General features: G+C 36.0%; 2 long non-coding RNA genes across 2 annotated transcripts; both read right to left on the bottom strand.

Moving 5' to 3' along the window:
• Positions 1 to 1,799: 1,799 nt before the first annotated feature.
• Positions 1,800 to 6,251, bottom strand: LOC117911891. Its single transcript, XR_004650942.1, has 3 exons — positions 6,210 to 6,251; positions 6,010 to 6,093; positions 1,800 to 1,818 (listed from the first exon to the last, which is right to left on the bottom strand). It is a non-coding gene; the product is annotated as an uncharacterized LOC117911891 (long non-coding RNA).
• A 1,181-nt stretch (positions 6,252 to 7,432) lies between these two features.
• Positions 7,433 to 7,963, bottom strand: LOC117911892. Its single transcript, XR_004650943.1, has 3 exons — positions 7,867 to 7,963; positions 7,552 to 7,625; positions 7,433 to 7,462 (listed from the first exon to the last, which is right to left on the bottom strand). It is a non-coding gene; the product is annotated as an uncharacterized LOC117911892 (long non-coding RNA).
• Between the last annotated feature and the right edge of the window lie 1,531 nt (positions 7,964 to 9,494).

The raw sequence follows: 9,494 nt of genomic DNA, 5'->3' as shown, positions 1-9,494 counted from the left end.
TCTCTAAAATCTCATTTGTTACTTCATGACTTTCATTATTACTTGATTTTTTTTTTAGTTATAATTTATAGGGATAAATATGTCAATTTAATGATTTAGAATAAATTTTAAATTAATTTTATCAAACAATCTTAATTAAAATAAGAATTCGACAATAACTTTTTTTAAGTCAATAATTTAAATATAATATAACTTAAAATCAATTTAAGTCATTCAATAATAAAATAATTTTAAAAAATCAAATAACTTTTGTTCTACAAAAAATTTAAAAAAAAATTTAAAAAAAAATTTTCTTAAAAATTATTTTTCAGAACTAAAAACAGTTACCAAACATGACAATATCCCGCAAAAGAGATAATCAAAATTCTCCTTGAAATTGTCTTAGTGTCGCGGGTGCTTAAAAAATTAAATAATACACATAATAGTTTCCATTTACTGGGACCTGCCTAAATGCATGGAAGAATATCATCATCACAATTTTAAGTGTCCAGAAAGACACCCACCATGGCAGCAAGCAATTTTAGCATCGTCGGTCCAAGTGTCACCTGGGGTGTAAGCAATTTGAGGATCTCATGCAATCTATGAAAGTTGTCTAAGTATCGCACGGGTGCTTATCATATTCTTTGTAATTACATTGTATTTAATGTGAACCTGCAGGTGATTGGAAGACGTCGATTTATCCTTTATTTTCCTAAACCCGGGCACACAAAGAAAGAGACAATCGAAGATTGCAGTAGAATATCAGCAGTTCATGAGAAGGGAGGATGCTTTATTAAGTACCAGTACTCTCAACATCAGCAGCAGACCTTTCGTCATCATCAGCAGCAAATGCCCCCTGCTGCTTACTTCTGCAGGGACTTGAGCTCCATCACCCTCCCTTCAGTAGCCTTCAGTGCTTTCCCATATATGCTTATTAACTGAAATTAACAGTAATTTCAAATTTCCATTAATGCCGGGGCTTAAACTTGTAATCACTTTCTACCATGGTAACAATCACCATATAATCATAACGATGCATTCAATGTCAACTTTGAGTCGAGGAAGAATGATTTCTAATGGCCTAGCAGAAGCACATGCATGCAATTCGTGTAATTAACGACAACTGCAACATCATTGAGCTTGAATATTGCGGTTTTTGTAGTGGTATTCACATTTGCAAGAACCGCAAAAGGAAGTGCTCATGCATGGGAAAATACAGAAGAAACAAGAACAGCAAAGATGATAGAACACAACATGTTTTTGAAAAATGTTATTGAAATGGGTCACTCTTGAAAATGTTAAGGGTTTGTTTGACAACATCTTTGAAAAACAATTCCTAAAAGTAGTTCACAATTGTCAAACGTGTTTTTAAAATTAAAAAATTGTTGTCTGTTACATATAATAGAAAACTACTTTTAAAAACATTTCCCAAGTAGACCCTAAAAAGATTCTACATTTGCGTCAATGACTGAAAATAATATGGTCAACTATTTTTAGATTCCAAAAAACTGCATCCCCATTTCTTACACCCAAGCAACTGCTTTGACTTCTCTAAAGAAGCACCTGGTCCCTGACCTTTTGAGGAATCACTTAGAAGTAATGATCCAGGAAATAGTTCGTTAAAAAGGCGTAAAATCATCAGTAAAATTATTCTTCCTTCCATCCAAGCACAACCATAACAATAATGCACCAGCAAACCTCATTCAACCTCAAGATCATGCATCAATAGAAATGGAGAGAAATCGACATACCAAGTTTGCTGCTTTGAGAATGTATAACATCTAAAATTTCAGGGCTCACAAGAACGACTCCAATTGGCATATATGCAGAAGACAGAGCCTAGAAAGGATGAAAAGATGAGTGTAGTATTCTCATGCTACAAAAACTGTTGAGATATTAGGAATGCTTTCCTTATATCATTCTTTCCTTGTATCATTTAGTGTTGAGATATTAGGAATGTTTAGATATTAGGAAAGTTGAGATATTATGATATTAGTTGTTATTTCCTTATATCATTCTTTCCTTGTATCATTCTTTCCCATTCTTAGAATGGTGATTACCCTCTATATATACTCTGTACATGAATGAATGAAAAAACTACCATTTATCAATTTGAAGATGGTATCAGAGCCATGGAATTGAAATCCTGGATATTTTGTCGCTATGGTAGTCTGATAGTGATCAACCATCCTAAGACAAGCCCTAATATTGATAAGTCAACTTTCAAATGCACTCACTGCAATAAGACTGATCCCACCAGTCTGGATATCCCACAATTTCAAAGCAACGACTCTTGGTATGACCAGGAAAACAATGAGGAACCGAGGGTTTGAACCATGGACCTTTAGATCATGTTTAGGCTATCACCACTTTGTTATTAATGATAATAATCATGATCAACGGAAGAAGGATTCCAAGAAAACCTCGACTGCAATTGTTGCTAAAATAAAAACAAAGGCTAATGTTGCTAAGAAAGCCTTTGCATTGGTAGTCGCTACAGATCATGGTGGTAAGTTTTTAAATACTTTTACACCTGTTATTAATAGTGCATGGATAATTGATTTTGGTGCTACAGATTATATGACTTTTGATTCTAGACAGGTTTCACCCCTTAGACCTTCCTCACAAAAAATTGTTTCCACAGCCAATGTAACACAACCCCAGTCATTGGGGAAGGATCCTTAACTCTTACTGATACTTTGAATTTGGATTCTGTTTTAGTTGTTCCATCTCTAGATTACAATCTTTTGTTAGTTTTTCAAATCACTGCAGCCTTATCTTGTATTGTCATTTTTTGGCCTGAATTTTGTGTGATTAAGAACATCCAAACAAGACAGACGATTGGTTGTGGTATTAAGCGGGAAAAACTCTATTACTTGGACTTGCAGTAAAAGGATTCAAATAAGTTGCAACAAGCCTTGATGGCAGATGGATATGAGGAGGAGAAGAAAAAGTCTGAAATTTGGTTATGGCATCGATGTCTGGGACATGCTTTCTTTGGTTATTTAAAAAAATTGTTTCCTAGTTTGTTTGCAAAGAGTGATATTTCTGGTTTCTGTTGTGATATTTGTGAATTGGCTAAAAGCCATCGTGCTTCGTTTCCATTAATTTTGAATAAAAGTCCACTTCCTTTTATGGTTATACATTCTGATGTTTGGGGCCCATCCAAAGTCCCAACTTTGAGTGGCTCACGTTGGTTTGTTACTTTTATTGATGATTGTACTAGAATGACATGGTTATGCTTGATGAAGACCAAAGATGAAGTGAACTTGTTGTTTAAAAAATTTCATGAAATGATTGAAACTCAGTACAATGCAAAGGTTCGGGTTTTGCGTAGTGATAATGGTGGAGAATATCGGAGTTCTGATCTTCAAAAGATTTGAAAGAACATTGCATCATTCATCAAACTACTTGTTCCAATACACCCCAACAAAATGGAGTCGCTGAACGGAAAAAATCGGCACTTATTAGAGGTTGTTTGTGCTTCCTTGATAGCAGCAAAAATACCGATATCTTATTGGGGAGAAGCAATCACATCTGCCACATACTTGATCAATTGGGTACCTTCTAGCTCAATTAACTTCCAAATACCTCTCAAAGCTCTTACTAATGCCGTAGTTGCCCCAACCGTCCCAAATCTACCTCCTCGTGTTTTTGGTTGCGTGGCATTTGTACATCTACACAAACACCAACGCACCAAGTTAACTTCCCATGCATTGCAATGTGTGTTTGTTGGATATGCATTGCACAAAAAGGGATATTGATGTTACCATCCTCCAACTCGACAAATGTTTATTACAATGGATGTGGTGTTTCATGAAGATTCAATGTATTTTTCATCTGAGTCTGAACTTTAGGGGGAGTACCATAAGGAATTCAGACTCTCGATTATGATTATCATATCTCTGAGGAGGATGAATCTGGACAATTTGAACTAGTGAACCAGGAAGCGGGTGAGTTGGATATGAGTGGTCAACAATTTGTGTTCGAAGATGTCTTCACTGAAATACCAAACCAATCGTCGTATGCTGAGGGTGTTCTTAATTTGGAACCTGATCCATTCATGAAACGGTTACCACACCGTCATAATAGAGGTATTCTTAAACTCACATATGAACCTGAATTGTCTACCAAAGTCAAATATCCCATGAGCAACTATGTGTCTAACCATCGTTTATCTGAATCAAATAAGTCATTTGTAAATCAATTATCTACTGTAGCTATTCCTAACAGTGTGCAGGAAGCTTTAGCTGATCCAAGGTGGAAAGCAGCCATGAATGAAGAGATGAAATCATTGCAGAAGAATGAAACGTGGGAACTTGTAGAATGTCCACCAGGAAAGAAGCCAGTTGGGTGTCGTTGGATCTATACTGTGAAGTACAAGGTAGATGGTAGTATTGAACGATTTAAAGCAAGACTGGTAGCAAAAGGGTACACTTAAACTTATGGAATTGACTACACAGAGACATTTGCACCTGTAGCTAAGATCAACACAGTTCGAGTATTACTGTCTTTAGCTGCAAACCTAGATTGGCCATTACAACAGTTCGATGCGAAAAATGCCTTTCTACATGGTGAGTTATCCGAAGAAGTATATATGGATCTTCCACCAGGATGCATGGTGTCAGAAAAGCAATGTCAGAAGGTGTACAAATTGAAGAAGTCATTGTATGGGTTGAAGCAATCCCCGAGAGCATGGTTTGGAAGGTTCACAAAATCAATGAGAGCTTTTGGCTATTGTCAAAGTAATTCAGATCACACTTTGTTCCTAAAAAAAGCAACATGGTAAGATTGCGGCACTTATCGTATATGTGGATGACATGGTAGTTACAGGAAATGATCCTGAAGAAAGAAAAGCTTTGCAAAATTATCTATTTAGAGAATTCGAAATGAAAGATCTAGGTCCTTTGAAATACTTTCTCGGGATTGAAGTTTCTCGATCAAGTGAAGGAATTTTTGTCTCAAAGAAAGTATGCCTTAGATCTTTTACAGGAGACTGGAATGTCGGGATGTCAACCTGTTAATACACCAATAGAAGAGGGTCTGAAATTGTGTGTTGAGCTTAATCAAGTATCAACAGATAAGGGAAGATACCAGAGACTTGTGGGGAGATTAATGTACTTAGCTCATACAAGACCAGATCTTGCTTATGCATTGAGTGTAGTGAGTCAATACATGCATAATCCTGGAGAGCAACATATGAATGTAGTCATGCGTATTTTGAGGTATTTGAAGAATGCTCCTGGGAAGGGAATTTTGTTTGCTAAAAATGTTGATCATCAGAGTATAGAAGTATATACTGATGCTGATTGGGCCGGTGCAGTAGATGATAGGTGATTTACATCTGGTTACTTTACCTTTGTAGGTGGTAATCTTGTGACATGGAAAAGTAAGAAGCAGAATGTCGTCGCTCCTTCAAGTGCAGAAGCGGAATTTAAAGGTATGGCTCTAGGACTTTGTGAGGCATTATGGCTAAGACTCCTCTTATAAGATTTAGGTTACCTATCTAGGCAACCAATCCGATTGTTTTGTGACAATAAAGCCGCATGTGACATTGCTCATAATCCAGTACAACATGATCGTACAAAGCATGTCGAGGTGGATAGATTCTTCATTAAGGAAAAGTTGGATGATAAGATTGTAGAATTGCCTAAGATTCGATCAGAAGATCAATTGGCCAATATCCTCACCAAAGCTGTCTCAAGTCAAGTGTTCTCCAAATTTTTAGACAAGTTGGGCATGTGTGACATCTATGCACCAACTTGAGGGGAAGTGTTGAGATATTAGGAATGTTTTCCTTATATCATTCTTTCCTTGTATCATTTAGTGTTGAGATATTAGGAATGTTTAGATATTAGAAAAGTTGAGATATTAGGATATTAGTTGTTATTTCCTTATATCATTCTTTTCCATTCTTAGAATGGTGATTACCCTCTATATATACTCTGTACATGAACGAATGAAAGAATGAATAAAAAAACTACCATTTATCAATTTGAAGAAAAACAAGGTATTCATGTCATATTTTACCTTTGCCATGGGGACAAGGTCTAGTTTCATGCCATATTTGTCACATCCAAACATTGTTCCAAGCCTTCCAAATGCACAAATTACCTATAACAAAAAAGAAAAAAAAAAAAACAGTGGGAGTAGGCCTAAGATAAGATGCAACATTGAAGATCTCCCTTATAACAAACTGGAAATGGAAAAAAAAAATGTAATCCAGATACCTCATCCGCAATAAAGAGAATATCATATTTTTTCAAGATAGGTTGGATCATCATAAACGTGAAATGCTCTAGTTAAGCATCCATATATGAAAAAGCATGCTAATAGCATTAACATTCAAACAGATGTGCTTGACAACAAAGTCTAAAATTGACATAACAAGATATACTACTCTTAAAAAGATATATCATAATCAATAAGCAACTGAAGCCTGGCAGACGATAACTCAATTCAAAACTCAAATCAAGCTATCAACTATATAAAAGTGCCTCAAAGCATTAGAAAGGTAAGACAACTTATCAAAATCAGTACTTTTCCTGAGTTTGAATATTTATAAGAGCATGTGTCGATACTTCATCAGCACAGCCTGATTTAAATAGAATGTTGGGTTTTGGAAGGTTGTTGTGTCATGCCTTCTGTCTGTATTCATCTCTACATCAAACACATTAACCTTGTTTTTTATTTTGTGTGTGTTGGCATGGATGTGTGTCAATTGTCCTTGTAACATAGGCAGCAATGGTTCCGACTGCTTTCACATATTTATGTACACATATCCACACCTACACAGGCACATTCATGCATACCACACTCAAGCAAAAAGAATGCAAGAGACATAGGCACCAATGGGTTCCAGATTCCATAGCAAAGGACATTAGGCCAAGGTGTTTCAAGCTCTCGATGATACCAACAGCTTACCTTATCAAAATAAGTTGCAGGCGGAGGAATCACACCTCCTGCTCCCATGACAGGCTATGCAATGAATGCGCCAATCTGAAAATGAACAATGGTGCTAGGTTATCAACCCAACCAGTCTTTCTAGTTGTAGAATGATTTCTCGTAGTTATATTAACGTCTCTGGTCCCTCTTTCAGGATAAGATTCTCCAAATTATTGGCTAATCTGGTTGAGAACTCCTCTTCTGACTCACCTGAAACAAGGAAAAGCACACCCATTGTTTTTTTTTTTTTTTTTTTAAAGAAATAATAATAACCAAAAAGTGATCCCAGAATAAGAGATAAAATGGCAACCTGGAAGATGATAGCGCCAGCAATGAGGACAATCAGTGTGTAGTACAAATGGAGCAGGCAGATCAAATTTTTGATGCAATGCTGGAAGTTTGGGCAATAATTTTCTTGTTAATGAACTAAAGAGTTTAAAATTTATATAATTAGAATACATTTTTTGACCGGAAATGTTGAATATAAAGTTATCATACCCTGAAAGACTTAGCTGATATTAGGGTTGATCCATGGTACCTGCCAAAATGTGGAAATAACATAAAAAGTTACTTTGGAATTTTGCAAAGAAAATAGATACAGAACACATGATTGAGTGATTGACATACGATTTTGCCCGAGCTATGAATTTCTTCTTATTTGGTCTTCCAAGTGCATTATTATAATACCATACCAACTGCACCTATAACAAAATAATTCAAGATAAAAGCTTTGTTATTTTCCACCGAAGTTTTGGTTCTGAGTACCAAAACACATGGACTTCAGGCATGATTTGCTTTTTAGTTTTATTCTTTACTTCATTTCTTAAAGCATTGATGTTATGGATGATATAATTAACCAAGGCAACAATTAATTTTTTATGATAAAGTCTTCCTGAAGGAAGTCAATAAAATGCTTAAAACTGCCATTTGATCTGATCAAACCTGGGTATCATTGGCTTCTGATCCACTATTTGTAAAAAATGCTTTTCCCATTTTTGTTGCTGTAAAAGTGTTTAGAAGTTCCTTTGCAAGATCCTGCAAGATCAAATGATAATTCAGATGTCAGTAGAAAGATTTCCAGAAGATAACCCACCTAAAAATGAAATATAAAATCGAATAGTTCACAAAAATATCGAAGTTATATCAACTTTGGTACATGTGTGTTAAGCCAACAGATTTCTACTCCCTGTATCCTCGGACATGTAAGCAATCGACAGATCTTCTAGCCCTCAACTAAAGTCGTGTGTGGGTGTATGCGTGCCTGAGCACGGGTCATATGTAGCAAAGACCCAGCATCTTGTCAACCATTGGCAGCGTACTGTCTAGGGTTGCTGACATGCGCATATATAAGATACTTCTGTGAATATCCCCAGCACTTCTGGTTCAGTAACTTAATTTGTCAGTTTATCCATATGCATCAGGCAGAAAACAAACTTGGAATAGTAGTATTCAAATAAAATAATATTTACTTCTTGTTTCTGTCAGAGCCACATCAATTTCAGTGAGTAAATAAAATTCCACAAAACTCAAGGATACTTATATTGAGAGGAGAGAAAAATAAAATGGTTATGATATTTCCCCGTTATATTCTGGCAGCATATTAAAAGGAGCATTTTTTTATGGCTTTACCTCATGTTGATTTATATCCATTGCAACAGGCCTTGTGACTTGCAGTAAAGAAAAATCAACTACTGCACCCTCAACAAAGTTAACAAGCAAGCATACTAGTTTGAAAACAAACAAAGACACATGACGGTTACCAATCAGTCATCACCTTGACCTCTTTAAGGGCAAAAGGTCAAAGCCTCGGGAAAAACACTCTTCCATACTAAAGGGCTATGAGAATAAGTTCCCTTTCTCTGTTGCTGATGCCAAGTCCAATACTGACTCACTTTGAATCACCAATTGGGATGTCGAAGAAGGACAGCTTCTTCAACCATTTCGACTCTTCTACTTCTTCATTTGTAGTGACTATGCTAGTAATGACAATAAACACTATATCCATAGAAGAACAATTAGCTAGGATGGCTTGTGCCATTGCCAAACTCACTAAGACCATCAAGAAGAAAGATATGCAAATAGCATCGCTCATAAGCAAGGTTGTGACACAGACACAAAATACGATTAACTTAAGCCAAGGACTTACTCTCCGAGGATTGCATCTCTAGGTGATGCACCACATACGTCTAAGTTGGTGCAAATTGTTGAATCTACCTTGGTGGCGTTGCTATCTGTCCAACAACTTTAGGACATGATAACTAACACCATCAGAGTCCAATATGGTGGATTCTCACAAAGTACACTCATGTACTCTAAGCCTTACACCAAGAGGTGGATTGATAACCTACACATGCCTACAGATTATCAACCTCCAAAGTTCTAGTCATTTGATGGAAAGGGAAATGCGAAGCAAAATGTTGATTATTTTGTCGAAACTTACAACAATGCAGGTACAAAAGGTGACTTTTTGGTCAAACAATTTGTTCAATCCCTTCAAGGGAATGCTTTTGATTGGTAAATTGACCTTACACCTAAGTGCATTGATAATTAAGATCAAATGGAGTGTGAAT

The sequence above is a fragment of the Vitis riparia genome, chromosome 3 (genome assembly GCF_004353265.1).
Source record: "Vitis riparia cultivar Riparia Gloire de Montpellier isolate 1030 chromosome 3, EGFV_Vit.rip_1.0, whole genome shotgun sequence".
Lineage (NCBI taxonomy): Eukaryota > Viridiplantae > Streptophyta > Magnoliopsida > Vitales > Vitaceae > Vitis > Vitis riparia.
This window is presented reverse-complemented; position numbering and strand designations above follow the sequence as displayed.